Here is an 18,172-nt window from a genome sequence, read left to right as displayed (position 1 = left end):
ATTTTTTTGTTTTGAGTAGGGCGCTAATCCCGAAAGTGGAAGGAACGGAGTATTCGGCCATAGCCATCTCAGACCACGCCCCGTACTGGGTGGAGCTCGAGTTAGGAGAGGACAGGGACCAGCGCCCGCTGTGGCGTCTTGATGTGGGATTACTGGCGGATGAGGTGGTGTGCGGGAGGGTACGGGGGGTGCATTGAGATATACTTGGAGGCCAATGACAACGGAGAGGTGCAGGTGGGGGTAGTCTGGGAGGCGTTGAAGGCGGTGGTCAGGGGAGAGTTCATCTCCATTAGGGCCCACAGGGAGAAGAGAGAGGGCAGGGAGAGGTTGGTGGGGGAGATCTTAAGGGCGGACAGGAGATATGCAGAGGCCCCCGAGGAGGGACTACTTCGGGAGCGGCGAAGCCTCCAGACGGAGTTTGACCTGTTGACCACAGGGAAAGCAGAGGCACACTGGAGGAAAGCACAGGGGGCGACGTACGAGTATGGGGAGAAGGCGAGCCGGATGCTGGCATACCAGCTCCGGAAGAGGGTGGCAGCGAGGGAGATAGGTGGAGTCAAGGATAGCTGGGGGAATACGGTATGGAGTGCGGTGAGAGTAAATGAGGTATTTAAGGACTTCTATGAGGAGCTGTACAGATCGGAGCCCCCAGCGGGGGAAGAGGGGATGCGACGATTTTTGGATCAACTGAGGTTCCCAAGGGTGGAGGAGCAGGAGGTGGCTGGTTTAGGGGCGCCAATTGGGTTGGAGGAGCTGGTTAAAGGATTGGGGAACATGCAGGCGGGGAAAGCCCCAGGGCCAGATGGGTTCCCGGTCGAGTTTTATAGGAAATATGTGGACCTGCTAGGCCCGTTGTTAGTGAGAACTTTCAATGAGGCAAGGGCGAGGGGGACCCTGCCCCCGACAATGTCCGGGGCGCTGATCTCGCTGATTCTGAAGCGGGAGAAGGACCCGCTGCAATGTGGGTCGTATAGACCGATCTCGCTCCTCAATGTGGATGCTAAGTTGCTGGCTACGAGAATTGAGGACTGTGTCCCTGGGGTGATTCATGAGGACCAGACGGGATTTGTAACAGGCAGGCAGCTAAACACCAATGTGCGGAGGCTCCTCAACATGATTATGATGCCATCGGTGGAGGGAGAGGCGGAGGTAGTGGCAGCTATGGACGCAGAGAAGGCCTTCGACCTGGTGGAGTGGGAGTATCTTTGGGAAGTGCTGCGGAGGTTTGGGTTTGGGGAGGGGTTTATCAGTTGGGTCAGACTCCTATATAGAGCCCCGGTGGCGAGTGTGGCTACGAATCGGCAGAGGTCGGAGCACTTTGGCTGTACCGAGGGACGAGGCAGGGGTGCCCCCTGTCCCCCTTTTGTTTGCATTGGCAACTGAGCCTTTGGCCATGGCACTAAGGGAGTCCAGGAAATGGAGGGGGTTGGTCCGAGGGGGAGAGGAACATCGGGTGTCGCTGTATGCGGACGACGTGTTCCTCTATGTGGCAGATCCAGTGGCGGGGATGGTGGAGGTCATGCGGATCCTAAGGGAGTTTGGGGACTTCTCGGGCTATAAGCTCAATGTAGGGAAAAGTGAGCTCTTCGTGGTGCATCCAGGGGACCAGGGAAGGGGGATAGACGACCTACCATTGAAGAGGGCGGAAATGAACTTTCGGTACTTGGGGATCCAGGTGGCTGGGAGCTGGGGGGCCCTGCACAAGCTCAATTTGACGCGGTTGGTGGAGCAGATGGAGGAGGATTTCAAAACATGGGATGTGCTGCCACTCTCGCTAGCAGGCAGGGTACAGTCGGTTAAAATGATGGTCCTCCCGAGGTTTCTCTTTGTGTTCCAGTGCCTTCCCATTGTGATTACCAAGGCCTTTTTTAAACGGGTAGGTAGGAGCATCATGGGTTTCGTGTGGGCAAATAAGAACCCGAGGGTAAAGAGGGCGTTTCTGGAGCGTAGTAGGGACAGGGAGAGCTGGCGCTGCCGCTGTGCGGCTACTATTGGGCAGCCAACGTGGCGATGATCCGTAAGTGGGTAATAGAGGGAAGAGGTTGGAGATGCCGTCCTGCAGGGGCACGAGCCTGAGGGCGCTGGTGACGGCACCGCTGCTGCTCTTGCCGACAAGGTACATCACGAGTCCGGTGGTGGCGGCAATGTTGAAGATCTGGGGGCAGTGGAGACTGCATAGGGGCGAGATGGGAGCCTCGGTTTGGACCCCGATTCGGGAGAACCATCGGTTTGTCCCGGGAAGGATGGATGGGGGTTTCGGAACTGGCATCGGGCAGGGATCAGAAGAATGGGGGACCTGTTTATAGATGGGACGTTTGCGAGCCTAGGGGCGCTGGAGGAGAAGTTTGGGTTATCCCCGTGAAATGCGTTCAGGTATATGCAAGTGAGGGCGTTTGTGAGGTGGCAGGTGAGGGAATTCCCATTGCTCCCGGCACAGAGGATTCAGGACAGGGTGATTTTGGGTGTATGGCTCGGAGAAGGCAAGGTTTCGGCGACCTATCAAGAGATGAAAGAAGGAGGAGGTGGTTTCGGTAGAGGAGCTAAAGGACAAGTGGGAGGAAGAGCTTGGGGAGGAGATTGATGAGGGTCTGTGGGCTGATGCCCTGAGTAGGGTTAATTCTTCCTCCTCTTGCGCCAGGCTCAGCCTACTCCAATTCAAGGTTGTTCACAGAGCGCATTTGACAGGGGCGAGGATGAGTAGGTTCTTTGGGGTGGAGGACAGATGTGGGAGGGTACTCTTGAATGTCATATGGGGGCGGTTAATATATGCGGGAGAAACCCAATGTATAAGTAGTTTATTATTTTTGATTGTGGTGTTTGTGTTCTTTCTTCTTTTTGTTATTGGGGGGGGGGGGGGGGGGGGGGGAAACAAGCCTTGTTTGTTAAAAAAAATTTGTATAAACTTTTTTTTTTTAAGTTTAATATTGCATTCATAATAATGTTTTGTTTTGGAAATGCCAAAGCCCTACTTTTTTCATGCCATCACCCCTGGAGCTATTGATTCTTTCCGCAGTCTTAAAATTAACTAAAATATTGGTGTTTTGGTCCAGTATCCTAGCCACTGTTGGGGTCTGGTCTGGGATCGTAATACAGTAACTCCCTTACTTCATGCCCCTATTACTCAATCCTAGGATACTGTATGCTTTATTAACTGTTCTCTCTTCAGGGAGATGGTGCACAGTGGCAATATCACTGTACTAGTAATCTAGAGGCCCAGGCCATACTCTGGAGGCATGTTGGCTAGTAAAACTTCAATTCAATTAATAAATCTGGAATTGAAAGCTAATATCAACAATGAAACTATCAATTGTTGCCAAAAGCCATTTTGCTCTTTTTCTGGTTAGGCCTACATGTGGTCCCAGACCCACACCAATACTGTTGACTCTTAACTGCCCTCTGAAATAGCCCAACAAACCCCTCAGTCCAAGGGCAATTTGGGATGAGCAACAAATACTGGTCTTTCCAGTGACACCCACAGCCAAAGAATGAATATATCTATCCTGCCAATGTCAATGACTTGTACATACATACATCCAGATCTCCTGTTCCTGCACCCCCTTTAGACTAATACCTTTTGCTTTGTATGTTCTTCCTACAAAAATTAATCACTTCACATTTCCCCCAATTAAACTACATCTGACACTTGTCAGTCCATCCACCAATTAGTCTTGGTGAAGATCTATACCATCCTCCCCATAATTCACGATGTTTCAAGTTTCAGATCATCCTCCATCAATCCCCAGCATATTATCTAGAATCCCCAGCATATTACCTAGAATATCATATATTTTCAAAATGTTGCCTATTCACATCTATAAGACTCATGAAACAAAGGGATTAAGTGAAGTTTAAGAATAAGCTGTGCCTTGGGAGGTTGGTGATGTGGGCATAGTGAATCAAGTATAAAGTAGCAATATTATGGTTAAGAGTTGAGCATTGTTGGAGGTGAGCTAGCTGGGGAGCAGATGTTATGGATTGAACACTGGGTTTGAAATTCAGCTCAGGGTTAAATCTACACAGCAGTTAGCTGAACCCAACTGAATACCAAAGGGCGAGGATGGAGTTGGGACAATGGTACAGATTCAGAAACTTAGTAAACCATACATTTCTCAGGTTGAACGTCAGGTAGGCAGCGTGTCAACAAAGGATGGCTCTTGAAGGTCATGAGGTGAAGGTGGCAATGGCGGGACGGAGGGAGAGATGGATCAGGCAGGTCGTTAGACACGCTTCGTGAACATGTTATATAAACCGAAAATCCGGAAAAATTAACCTGCCGGTACAAAGAAATGTACAGCACAGGAACAGGCCCTGCGGCCCTCCAAGCCCGTGCCGACCATGCTGCCCGACTAAACTACAATCTTCTACACTTCCTGGGTCCGTATCCCTCTATTCCCATCCTATTCATGTATTTGTCAAGATGCCCCTTAAATGTCACTATCGTCCCTGCTTCCACCACCTCCTCCGGTAGCGAGCTCCAGGCACCCACTACCCTCTGCGTAAAAAACTTGCCTCGTACATCTACTCTAAACCTATGCCCCCAAGTAATTGACCCCTCTACCCCGGGGAAAAGCCTCTGACTATCCACTCTGTCTATGCCCCTCATAATTTTGTAGACCTCTATCAGGTCGCCCCTCAACCTCCTTCGTTCCAGTGAGAACAAACCGAGTTTATTCAACCGCTCCTCATAGCTAATGCCCTCCATACCAGGCAACATTCTGGTAAATCTCTTCTGCACCCTCTCTAAAGCCTCCACAGCCTTCTGGTAGTGTGGCGACCAGAATTGAACACTATACTCCAAGTGTGGCCTAACTAAAGTTCTATACAGCTGCAACATGACTTGCCAATTCTTATACTCAATGCCCCGGCCAATGAAGGCAAGCATGCCGTATGCCTTCTTGACTACCTTCTCCACCTGTGTTGCCCCTTTCAGTGACCTGTGGACCTGTACTCCTAGATCTCTTTGACTTTCAATACTCTTGAGGGTTCTACCATTCACTGTATATTCCCTACCTGCATTAGACCTTCCAAAATGCATTACCTCACATTTGTCCGGATTAAACTCCATCTGCCATCTCTCCGCCCAAGTCTCCAGACAATCTAAATCCTGCTGTATCCTCAGACAGTCCTCATCGCTATCCGCAATTCCACCAACCTTTGTGTCGTCTGCAAACTTACTAATCAGACCAGTTACATTTTCCTCCAAATCATTTATATATACTACAAACAGCAAAGGTCCCAGCACTGATAGCCAGGGGGCTGCAGCTTTCTCACACACGGAACTGTGCAGCCGCCATCTGTATTTGGCACTGGCGGCGGCGCATCTGCACAGTCTGAAGACAGTGATAACGTATACTTAGTACTGTTCAAACTAACTGGAAATATAGTTTCATGCTTTTATGAGCCAGAAACTGGGATTATAGCAGTAACACGTTTTGTGCAAAGATGAAGAAAAATAATTCATTCAGACTAATTTAATTACCAAACATCTTTTTTGCCTGATTATAGGTATGACTTACTTTCAGCTGTTTCCTTTTGTCCAGTCTAGTCAAGGATTTCTCCAACCACAGCAAACTGAAAAACGTACAATCTCTCATTGCTAGATGCAATCCCTCACCAAGCTTGGAGACCTTGAATATCTTGGTGTCAGACAATAGAGGACAGGCTTAGATAGGTTGGTGAGTGCAAAAGGGAAGGAAATAAATGGTGTGAGTGCAAAAGGGAAGGAAATAATCAGCGAGAGCATAAGCAAATTTGTCAGATCACAGATCGCAACACAGAATGGGATTCGGGGGTAGTGGTACCTCACAAACCAAAATGCAAGAAAGTGGAAAATTAACTGGAAATTAGAGGCAAACAAGCAGAGCGACTGAGCAACTCCCGAGAAGTGGTGATGTGGTGTGTAAAGAAGGCGGTCTAGAAAAGGGAAAGAAGTTTAAGCATCTGAGCTATGAGGAAAATCCAAGAACTAAATTATTTACACGGAAAAGAAAACTCGGTCGACATTATTCAAAATTCTTAAAGAATGGAAACTGAACTTCAATAATATATTCAAGATTAACAAATGGAGAAAAGCTGAAGTTTGAGAGAGGCAAAGACATTTGATTTAACTACTTTGTGTGAATAATTGTGTCAGACAATAAAAATATACAATTCAGAAAAGAATAATGGCAAATGAGAGTTTGTGGGACCTTTTCCTACATAAAACAGACAGCAGTGTTATGTGGTTGGATGGGCAGAAGAAAATTCCCAGGCCTATCAACACACAATGCTCTTGAATAAGCCTTGCTGACAATTACACAGCATCTTTAGCAAAAATGCAAGGAACGAGTCTGGCCATCTCATTAAAATATCTAATATTATGGGTGGCTGGGTGGCACAGTAGTTAGCACTGCTGCCTCACGCTCCAAAGACCCGGGTTCGATCCTAGCCCCAGGTCACTGTCCATTGGCGGCATGGTAGTAAAGTGGTTAGAACTGTTGCTTCACAGCGCCAGGATCCCAGGTTCAATTCCCAGCTTGGGTCACTGTCTGTGCGGAGTCTGCACGTTCTTCCCGTGTCGCGTGGGTTTCCTCCGGGTGCTCCGGTTTCCTCCCATAAGTCCCAAAAGACATGCTTGTTAAGTGAAGTGGACATTCCGAATTCTCCCTCAGTGTACCCGATCAGACGACATGGGGATTTTATCAGTAACTTCATTGTAGTGTTAACGTAAGCCTACTTGTGACACTAATGAAGATTATTCTTATTATTATGTGGAGTTTGCATTCTCCCCATGTCTGTGTGGGTCTCACCCCCACAACCCAAAGATATGCAGGGTAGGTGGATTGGCTATGCTAAATTGCCCCTTAATTGAAAAAAATGAATTGGGTATTTTAAAATGTATATATAAATTTGAGCAATAGTATTTATGTGGCAAAATATTTTGAGGAACTTCATGGAGGAAAAGATGCCAAGCAGAAATGGAGGAAAAATTGAAGGGACAACACAAAAAGCACAGGGTTTGAAAGTGAAGATAAATAGTAGGCAGAAGTGATAATAAGGATCATTTCAGCGACCACGTGAGTGGAGAACTTTCCATTTTAGATGCAATAATAGAGGCAGGAATGCAAGAATTGTTTTTGTTTTCCCAGTCTGAAACTGCCCACTATTCTTTGCCATCACCTCTGCCGTCCTAAATGTTTAAGAGGTTCCATGGAAGGATTTGTAACCAAAAATAATTCCAGGTATACCGTATATAAAATGAATAATCTACTGTACCTCTGTTGCCCATTGAAAACAAGATTTAGTACAATTCAGTACAAGATTAAATACAAGAGAATGGATTTTAAGTTTTTTAGGGGAAGCATATTCTGTTCCTCCATCATTTTTTAAAAATGGAAATCAGTAGTATTTCTAAAAGAACATTAAATAACCCATTTGACATACAATGGAGAAGCTTCACCATTATTATGCTAGAACAAAATATTCGTCTTTAAAAAAATCATTAAAGCCACGGCAGCAGATAAACTTTGAATTGGCCATTATAAAATCAAATTTACACATGGATGCGAACAATCTTCAGACTCCAATACAAGGGCATAAGTGCAACTTTCATACATCTAGCAAAATGCTGTCCAATACGATTTCAAAACCAAATTTGTGATTATCGAGTCACCAGATTCACCACACGACAAAATATATGCAATATTAAATGTGCAATATTAGTAAAACAAATGAGCAGATGGAGTGTTTATATGGTTCATGTTGATTGGGGTCTGTTTGATGGATGGCTATGTTATTGTGGGTTTTTTGTCTTTTGTTGGATTTTTCCGTTTAAAAGTGTTAAAATTACCAAATGCCTGAATAAAATATTTTCAAAAAAAAAAAGCAAAACAAATGAGCAATTCTCTGAAAACAGGTTGGAGGTTTTAAACTCAATCAAGACCAACATACCACTGCCAGAACAACTTGAAACAGGTTTTACAATCCAACCATTCCACAAACCAAGCCCACTGTATAAACTCTGAAAAAAAGTTGTGACATCTGTTACCTGAAGTGTTATGTATGTCTCTGATAGTTTGCTTCAGATAATACAAATTTCTTCAAGTGCAAACTGTCTTTATTTCATCAGAATTGATGTTAGGAGATTCAGGAAGAGAAAAGAATCAACAAATCTTGGCTTTAATGCTCCTGACTCTTACCTTGCTTATATGTTGTCACCTGCCATTTCCGAACAGTGACCAGACATTTAACAGACCTTTGGCTCATGGCCAACCTCCTGTAACATCAACAGCACCCCATCTCTTTCAATTGCTGATTTCAACAGATCTATTAAGGTGAAAGCTGAACATATTTGAATGGTGCTGCATCAAGGTTGCAATAATTACACATTTCAACCCTCATTGGCAGCATGTCTGTCAATCATGCAACCTAATTGTTTGCAAAAACTGCCAACTACCAGCTAAACAAAACCAAGCTCTTCAGTCAACATCCCCCTTGTCACTAGATTTCCTGAAGAAAATTTCAAGAGCAACTAGATCGTTTTCCCTCCAAAGGCCAGTCCAGTTTTCACAGCTACAGAGAAGTCCAGCAGATCTAAACGTACCGTCATTTTGAGGCACCCAGACAGCACAAGAACAAAGAAAAGAGGAGGCAACAAACAGTAAACTATTTTTCTTGTTTCATTGAGCAAATAGTCCTTCAGCTTCAGGTCACTAAAAACACAAACTATGTTCAAGTTCGGAACTACAAATATCTAAAACCTGAACGATATTCTAATAAACAAAGTTGAGGTCTGACAGATATGTGACTTTTGTCTAACAACAACATGGTTGATTGCACAATTAGGTACAAACTGAGTGACACCCATACTCAATCGCTGTAACTTTAAACATAACTCGACCTCATGTGTGGCTCTAAAAATAAACTGCATCAATTCACTTCAAGCCTGTGGCCTATTGGTGAGTGCATTGGACAACAGTGCTCTAGTGAAATATGTAGATTTAATTATTAGTTAGATTTTTTTTAAATGTTTAAAAATTGTAATATACTGTTCCATCAGTTTACTAATTCCACCCTTTCACAATAATCATCTTGTCATTTATAAAATATCCAGCCAATTGGTTTGCATTGTATTTGAAGCACCAATAGAGGGTTTGGCAATACATAGACCATTTCATTGCCCGACTCCTCTTTATTCCTAATTATTGCTAAGTAGGCAATTGTCATGTTAAAGGCTTTAAATGGCAAAAACGTACAGAGACTCTGACACACTTTAAGCAGCACACTAAAGAAAATGGAGAGATCTGGAAACAGCCAAGCTGCCTATCATCTGACGAAGAGCTCAGACTACAATCTATATTTGCAACGGGTAGAAAATCACGGTTGCACCTCTTTCAGCACCCCGGCCTTTTGGCTAAGATGAGCGCGAGATCAAGTATAATGCCATGTCTCTCTTGTGGGGGCCATGAATTGGGTTCAATTTGAATTGGTTTTTGGAGCAGGCAAGGAGCTGGATTAGGGGTTTGCCCCTGTCCACACTCCGAGCTCTGGGTTTGTAATTCTGATAAAGTAATTTTTTTTAATTTATTTTTTTTTTAATTTAAAAGGGATGGGTTTTTTTTTAAATATAAGAGGGAACGTAAACCTATCTTTACATCTGACACGGAGTCCACTCCGACACGGAAATCAAACTATGTGAAGGGATTCATTTTGGCAGGTCGAATTTGAATGCTGAATACGGGGTAAAGGCAGAGTTCTTGGAAGTGTAGAGGAACAGATCTTGGGGTCCATGTATATAGATCCCTCAAAGTTGCCACCTAGGTTGATAGGTTTGTTAAGAAGGCATATGGGGCGGGATTCTCCGATCCTGGGGCTAAGTGTTGACGCCGTCGTAAACGCCGGAGTGTTTTACAACGGCGTCATCTGGCCCTTAGGATCAGCAATCCTGCGCCGCACAGGGGGCCAGCACGGCACTGGAGTGTTTCACGCAGCTCCAGCAGCCGATACAAGCGCGGCAAGCGCGAGCACAGCCGGCGCGTGGGGTGCAGTCTCCGTGCCAGCCCCGACGCAACATGGTGAAGACCTACAGGGGCCCAGGCGTGGAGGAATAAGCTCGCCCGCTGATCGGTAGGCCCCGATCGCAGGCCAGGCCTCCGTGGAGGCCCCCCCCGGAGTCGGATGCTCCCTCACCCCCACTAGGCCGACCCTCGCAGCCAGAACGCTGAGGTCCTGCCGAGTTGGATCACACGAGAACGCCGCCGACGGGACTCAGCCGAACTGGGTGGGCAATCGGCCTCGCGCACTGACCGGCGCCGCGCCAGCACCAATTCTCCGGTCACCGGAGATTCTCTGATTCGGCGCGGGATCGGAGAATCCCACCCATGGTGTGTTGGCTTTCATTAACAGGGGGATTAAGTTTAAAAGCCGCGAGGTTTTGCTGCAGTTTTATAAAACCCTGGTTGGCCACACTTGGAATATTGTGTCAGTTCTGGTCGCCTCATTATAGGAAGGATGTGGATGCTTTGGAGAGGGTGCAGAGGAGATTTACCAGGATGTGCCTGGACTGGAGGGCATGTCTTATGAAAAAAGGCTGAGGGAGCTAGGGCTTTTCTCACTGGAGCGAAGAAGGAAGAGAGGTGACTTCATTGAGGTGTACAGGGTGATGAGAGGCATGGATAGAGTGGATAGCCAGAGACTTTTCCCCAGGGCAGAAATGACTGTCACGAGGGGACATAATGTCAAGGTGATTGGAGGAAAGTATCGGGGAGATGTCAGGGGTAGGTTCATTACACAGAGAGTGGTGGTTGTGTGGAATGCACTGCCAGCGGAGGTGGTGGACTCTAGAGTCATTAGGGACATTTAAGCGACTCTTGGACAGGCATATAGACAACAGTAAATTGAAGGGGTGTAGATTAGGTTGATCTTAGATTAGGACAAATGGTCAGCATAACATCGTGGGCCGAAGGGCCTTTACTGTGCTGTACTTTTCTATGCTTTATGTTCTATCTTCCAGAGAGAGGTGGCACCCTCAATAAAACACCTCCACATATCGAACCGGATTATCAGTTACAAAAAACAGAATGTCAGATACCGAGAGCTCAATACTACAGGATCCTAGCGGTGCAGAAAGCCTAGATGAGCATAGAAAGTGCAGAGATGAAATTAAAATAGAAATTAGGAAAACAAAGAGAGGCCATGAGAAAATATTGGCAAGTAAAATCAAGGAAAACACAAGATATTTTCCAAATAAAGAGCAATAGGATAATTATGGAAAGAATAGGGGTCAATAGGTAACATTTATGTGGAAACAAAACATGGGCATGGTTCGTAATGAATAGCTTGCATTGGTCTTCACAAAACAGCAGTGCAATGCTGATGTTGTAGTTAAGGAGGAGTGTGAAATTTTGGATGGGATAAACAGAGAGGAAATACTCAGGGGTTTAACGTATCTGACAGTAGATAAATCAAGTCAAATGAAATATATCCCAGACCACTCAGAGAAACAAGAGGAAATAAAAGGGACACCAACCATTATTTTCAAATCATAACTGGCTACAAGTTTGGTGATAGAGGATTTGCAGCTACTAATGTTGTGTTGTACCATTGTCTAAAAAGTGAGAAAGGGATAAACTTTGCAATTACAGACCAGCCAGCTTAATCTCAATGGCGGGCAAATGAGCAGAGAAAGTTCTGAAGGAAAGTATTAGCTGTCATTTAGAAAGACACACAGATTAGTCAAGGACAGCCAGCATGGATATGAAATGAATGAAATGAAAATTGCTTGTCACAAGCAGGCTTCAAATGAAGTCACTGTGAAAAGCCCCTAGTCGCCACATTCCGGTGCCTGTTCGGGAAGGCTGTTACAGGAATTGAACCGTGCTGCTGGCCTGCCTTGGTCTGCTTTCAAAGCCAGCGATTTAGCCCTGTGCTAATTAGATGAAGGTCTTGTTTGACCAGTTTGCTTGAATTTGTGAGTAAATAACAAGGAGGGTCAATGAGATAGCTCACGTGATATAGTCTAAATGGATTTTAGCAAGGCTTTGGCATGGTCCCACATGGCAGATTTCATGTTACAATGTCACATTTTCAAACAAATCAGGCCTTCAAAATTCAAACAGGACAAGCCAAAGGAGAAATAAGTTTAAATAGAATTGAGCTTTCTGGGTTTCTAGAAGAGATATAGATATCTCGGCCTTCAGAGTAATTTGACTAGTGTAAAATATGGTCATTAGTGTTATCGAATTACCAGTTAAAGTGTTCGAGTTAAACGGCCATTCAAAAGCTAACGTGAATTTTCTTTTTCCCCAGTCTGCTCCATGCAACAGGACAGGAACATCATCCAACATGTTGCACCACAGATTACTAACAAAACAGTTAGGTATTTTATGAGCTCAGAAGAAGAAATGTTACTAAGTCTAAATGCTGACGCCAACACCTCGCGTCTACATCAAAATCTGCAAAATGTTCTTCACCAAAACCAGATATGGCCACCTTGCAAAACAGCCAAGGGGTGTTCAGATCATATTTTTACATCACGAAATATTACCATCGTGAAATCAGTAATATACATTAAACACGCTGGCAAAGGCACGGCCTAACCACTTCATACAATAGGGCGAGAAGTATGAAGGCGGGCAAGACAAATTATCAGGGTTTGTTTTACACGTGTATAAATCTCCAACACAGACGGATTATGTCCGGAGATACAGTACAACCTATTTCCTCAATGAAGAAGCCCGCCGAGGAATTGCCATGCACACCCCCTCCACTGCCCTAGTGACGGACACCAGTATTACTAACTGCACATTGTACACAATGATTGGAAGGCGATTAAAGAACGCAGAAAGCAGTTAAAACATATTCGGCCGAATCACCATTCAGAACAGCAGACATTACCCCCAGAGATCTGCTGCAAACTTTCCCATCAGAAGCACGAGCATATTGCAGCTGCGGTCATTTTTGGGGGGGGGGGGTTCAAAAATTGAGAAAATCGTCCTACAGTCCACACATCAAAATTTAAAACACAAGCACAATTAAATGAAGGAGGGACGGTGCAAGTCGGAAATGTGTAGAAAGCACAAACCTGTGTGCAACCGGCTCCCTTCCTCGCCGTGTGCGCGCGCGTGCGCGGCTTGTCAATAGAACACGCGCGAGCCGCTGACCCAACGAGTGAGACAATCGGCGCGTTCCAATTCCCAGCTCGCGCCTCGCACAAGCGGAACGTGGCGGGCGGCGGAATTCCACTCGGAAGTTGGGCTTCCCTTTGACAGAAGATGGCGAGGAGACGCGGGGTGGGGGGGGGGAGGGGTGCCGGCAGTCGGCAGCCGGCAGGGTCACGTGCAGGCAGCGCTGAGTGCGCAGCGCGCATGCGTCCCCCCCAACGCCAGCAGCTGCTGAGTCCCCACTTGGTTGAGTTTATACAGTGATCCACGTCAGTTACAGAAATGAAACATATTTGCTTCATTCTCAAATGAGGCAAATGTCATCTTGCAGGATTTTACACTTTTGTTTTTAAAAATAGCAAGAGGTGCTGTATGTGAGTACTCAGCAGGCCAGGCAGCATGGAGAGAGAGAGAGAGGCAGGCAGGAGAGTTGACGTTTCAGGTCGATGATCTGCCACTTTCACATTTCCAGTGTCTGCACTTATTTTGCTTTTGTATCATATCTCCAGCCATTTGCTTCCCCCCATTCTGAAGGAGGGGCCGAATCTTGTTCGGAACAAGGGGAGAGTTTGTGGATGAGTCATGTTGTTGGGCTTGATGAAACTTTGACCGAATGAAGGAAAGGAAAGGGCGCAGAGGGATCACTCTGTTTGAGTGAAACAACAAATGGTAATTGATTGAAGCAAACACGCCCGGACAGAATTCACGACCAGTTCGGCTCGACTCCACTCTTCCGAACTGAAATGTTCACTTTTTCTCTCGCCACAAATGCTGACAGACCTGCTGAGAATTTCCAACACTTTTTGAGTTTTATTCCAAGGTTCACCTAGTTCAGCCTCTATCATTTTTATAATCGTGCAATCAATAATAAAGTAATTAACTCATGACAATGCACTTTGCCTTCCCTAAACATCTGCCCTTTTGTTTCTTCCTTTCCCAGTCCCAAACATCAGTCGACAGCTCAAACAGCGATTCACTTGTACTTGATCTTTCCTGAATTCCCTCTACATTGGGCAGATCAAACAAATTGGATGATGTGGAAATTGGATGATCAAACAAATTGGATGATCGCTTTGAGAAATACCTCTTTTTTTCAGTCTGCGAGTGTGACCCTAACCTTCAGATCGGCTGTCCTATCAATTAATTCTCCACCCCACTCTGACACGTCTTCAAAAATCACTGTTCCAATGAAATGCAACATAAACTCAGAACAGCACCTCATTCATGAAATTCGGCATTTTACAGACTTCCTGACTCAGCGGCACATGAACTCTACCCCCTTTGGCAACAACTGCTGTTGGTGATCCTATTTGCATATCCTCCCAACTAATTGTTTGTTTCTTTACCTGTCCCATTGCCATCTCCTTTTGTGTTGCACCATAATCCCTTTCATTTTTTAATTTATCCTGCCTTCCACCCCATTCGTTCCATTCTGATCTTCCTTTCCCTGCTTCTGTAACTGCTGAAAACTTATCTCTCTAACTTTACCCAATTTGGATTCAAGGTCATCAACACAAAATGTTGGGCGGAATTTTCCCAGTCCAATAAGGGCAGGCTCAAAAGCGAGCTGTAAAGGTCCCAGAAATTGATACTGCGTTGGGATAACAATGAGATCCTCTTCAGGCTTTCCCTGGGGTTGGATTAGAGAGGGGGGGAAACCCCGATGGATCGGTTGAATAAGTAATTAAGAAGTGGTAGAGGTCGTAAAAAAGCTAAATATCAACTATTTTAACACTCTTTGGATTTCCCAGTGGCTCTATTCCTGGTCCGCCGCCCCCTCCCCCCAACACATATAATAAGCGCTGCCACGATTGCAGCCGATTTTCGAACCAGCACCTTGCAAATATTATTGGAACCTCCGTCTCCAATGTCTAGCTGCCCTGCTCCTGGAAGACTCATGGATTCACGGACGGCTGCTGGCGCCATGTGCTGGAGTGAAAATCCGGTCAGGGTCAGGAGAATGTCCTTAATTAAGCCCTCAAGGAGCTCTCTAAAATTTCTGGGATTTGGGACTGCATTGGGAAGCTGACACAATACTTGGGACGTGAAATTGCATCTTGTCTGTCACTCGGTATAAGGCAAACAAAAATTCGGACCCATGGTGTCTCCCAGGCATCTGTACTGAGGCTGCAGCTTTTCACTGCATTTATAAATGACCTGGATGAAGGAACAGAGAACTGAACATCTGTATCTGTTGCTGACATAACGTTAGATACAACTGTAGATGGGAGCAGAAAGTTGCAAAGCAACATTGATTGATTAAATGAGTGGGAAAGCCTGTGCCAGACAAAGTACGATGTAAGAAGTTGTGAGTGTATCTACCATGAACTGAAGAAAGAGATCAAGAGTATTTGCTCACTCATATAGGAAGGCAAATGCAATGTTAGCATTCATGTCGAGAGGGCTAGAATACAAGACCTGGGGTGTATTTCTGAGGCTGTATAAAACTCTGGTCAGACCCCATTTGGAATATTGTGAGCAGTTTTGAGCCAGGTATCTAAGGAAGGATGTGCTGGCCTTGGAAAGGGTCCAGAGGAGGTTCACAAGAATGATCCCTGGAATGAAGAGCTTGTTGTATGAGGAATGGTTGAGGACTCTGGGTCTGTACTCGTTGGAGTTTAGAAGGATGAGTGGGGATCTTATTGAAACTTACAGGATACTGAGAGGCCTGGATAGAGTGGACGTAGAGAGGATGTTTCCACTTGTAGGAAAAACTAGAACCAGAGGACACAATCTCAGACTAAAGGGACAATCCTTTAAAACAGAGATGAGGAGGAATTTCTTCAGCCAGAGGTTGGTGAATCTGTGGAACTCTTTGCCACAGCAGAAGGCTGTGAAGGCCAAATCACTGAGTGTATTTAAGACAGAGATAGATAGGTTCTTGATTAATAAGGGAATCAGGGGTTACGGGGAGAAGGCAGGAGAACGGGGATGAGGAAAATATCAGCCAGGATTGAATGGAGAGCAGACTCGATGGGCCGAGTGGACTGATTCTGCTCCTGTGTCTTATGGTTTATGAAATGACAAATAGCATGGCAGGGCACTGTCAAAAGAAATAAAATTAACAAAAGTGCCCCCCTTTTTAAAGAGGCACAACCCATAAACTCCAAATTATTAGTGAAACAAAAACAAACAAACCAAGTTAAAATAAAGTTATTCCTATTTTCAATTATGCATTCCTGTTCCTTTAGTTCTCACTGGTTGCAGAAGGCCTCAAACATGCAACACCTAGTACTTCTCAATGGATACAACCAGGGAAAAGGCTGGTATTCGTACTGATCGACCCCTCGACTGAGTGCTGTATGGACCTGTGGATGGCCACTTTGGCCAGTCCCTGGATTAGTTCCACAATGAGGTCTTCTGAGTTGTCTGCCCCACTTCACACTGAATGACCAACATCAGAAGCATGGGACTGAAATGCAGCCAGCTGTTAAGTAGCAACTCCTTCAAATACTTAAAGTAGGGAGGTGGGCAGAGAGCTGCAGCTTCCCACACTGCAAGTAACTATGAAACGTGGACTCATGCAGGTCACAAAATTGCAGGCAGGCTCAGACTCTGCATGCCTGATCCCCAAAGGAATAGGGAGGGTGCCTGTATAGGGAGTCCTCCATGAGGCTGGATGCCAAGATAGGATACCAGCTAATGTTATCGTATTTTCTAAGTGGGAAGAGGTTGGAAACAGTGGATGAGTAAAGATACTTCACAGTCCAAGTGCAGAAATCACTAAAAGCTCGTGAATAAGTACAAAAAATAATTTAAAAGGCTAATTGAATATTAGCTTTTATTGCAAGAGGGATTTAATGCAAGCGGGTGAGAGTTACAATATAGCTTTACAGAGCTCTAGTTAGACACTGTTTGGAGTATTGTTTTCAGTTCTGAGCACTGCACATCAGAAATAATATATAGGCTTTGAAGGAGTCACAGGACAGATTCACCAGAATAATACCAGGCTGAAAGGGTTAAATTATGAGAGCAGGTTGAAGAGTGATTGTTTATGTTCTCTTGAAAATAGAGGATTAAAGCGTGATCTAATCTCAGTATTTAAAATGATTAAAGGATTAGATGGAGAGAAACAATTTCCTCTGCTGGAGAGTGCAGAACAAAGGTGCATAGCCTTAAAATTAGAGCTAGACTATTCAGGCGGGTAATGTCAGAAAGCAATTTTTCACGCAGAGTAGTGGAAATCTGGAACTCTCCTCCAAAACCTTGTTGAAATTAGATCAATTGGAAATCCTGAAACTGAGATTGATAGATTTTTGTTTGTTAGGCAAAGGTATTAAGGTTTACAAAACCAAAGCAGGTAGAGGGAGTTAAATTGCAGATTAGGCATGATTGAATTGAATGACAGAACAGACATACTGAGCTAAATGCCTTATTCCTGTTCCTATGACTGTTGCTACTCTGAAAGCAACTGCATATGGTGGGTATGACTCAAGATCTGGAATTTCATTTCACACATTGTATGCAGACACATTCAAATATTTTGGTCTGGAAGTAACCAGATTGAGTTTAAATCTTCTCCTTGCTATTCAACAACTTACACAAACACTCCTAGGAATAAGTTATCTGTTGGCAAAAAGTTTAAAGAAAAATAATTGATTTCCAAATGACACTTCGGAAATAGTTTTCAATAATATTTAGTAAATACCTCTTCCTTTTTCGATTAAAATGTAAAAAGCCCATGTTCATTATAGATTCCATAAGATACCTGGAAACTTTCCAAATAAAGTGTCAGTAATTTAAACATTTTCAGGATTCATTCTCCCAAACATCTCTGGAAAAGTTATCTTGAACCATTACCATCCATACACCTTCAGGCTCTGCCCACTCACCTCACCACATTTTTTTTCATTGAATCAAAGAATCATTGAGTTTTTCTGCAGTTTGAGTTACAGGTCCATGTCCCACTACACTTTCAATATAATTACTTTTTCTTGTTTTTTTCAGCTTTTTGTAGCTCTTTTGAAGTTGGACGGCTTTTGCTTGTCTTCTAATGTGAAGAAGTAACAAAAGAATGCAAGAAAAATCACAAA

General features: G+C 44.7%; 1 protein-coding gene across 2 annotated transcripts in view; it reads right to left on the bottom strand.

Moving 5' to 3' along the window:
- LOC140425220 (protein PALS2-like) overlaps positions 1–13,242 on the bottom strand; it is a 173,179-nt gene extending 159,937 nt beyond the window's left edge. For both annotated transcript variants that reach the window (XM_072509272.1, XM_072509273.1), the window contains exon 1: positions 13,061–13,242. The gene's annotated coding sequence lies outside the window, so the exon portion shown is untranslated. The remainder of the gene's footprint in view (positions 1–13,060) is intronic.
- Between the last annotated feature and the right edge of the window lie 4,930 nt (positions 13,243–18,172).

Source organism: Scyliorhinus torazame, chromosome 6, assembly GCF_047496885.1.
Source record: "Scyliorhinus torazame isolate Kashiwa2021f chromosome 6, sScyTor2.1, whole genome shotgun sequence".
Lineage (NCBI taxonomy): Eukaryota > Metazoa > Chordata > Chondrichthyes > Carcharhiniformes > Scyliorhinidae > Scyliorhinus > Scyliorhinus torazame.
Note: the sequence above shows the minus strand (reverse complement) of the source record. Positions and strands in the feature narration are given on the sequence as shown.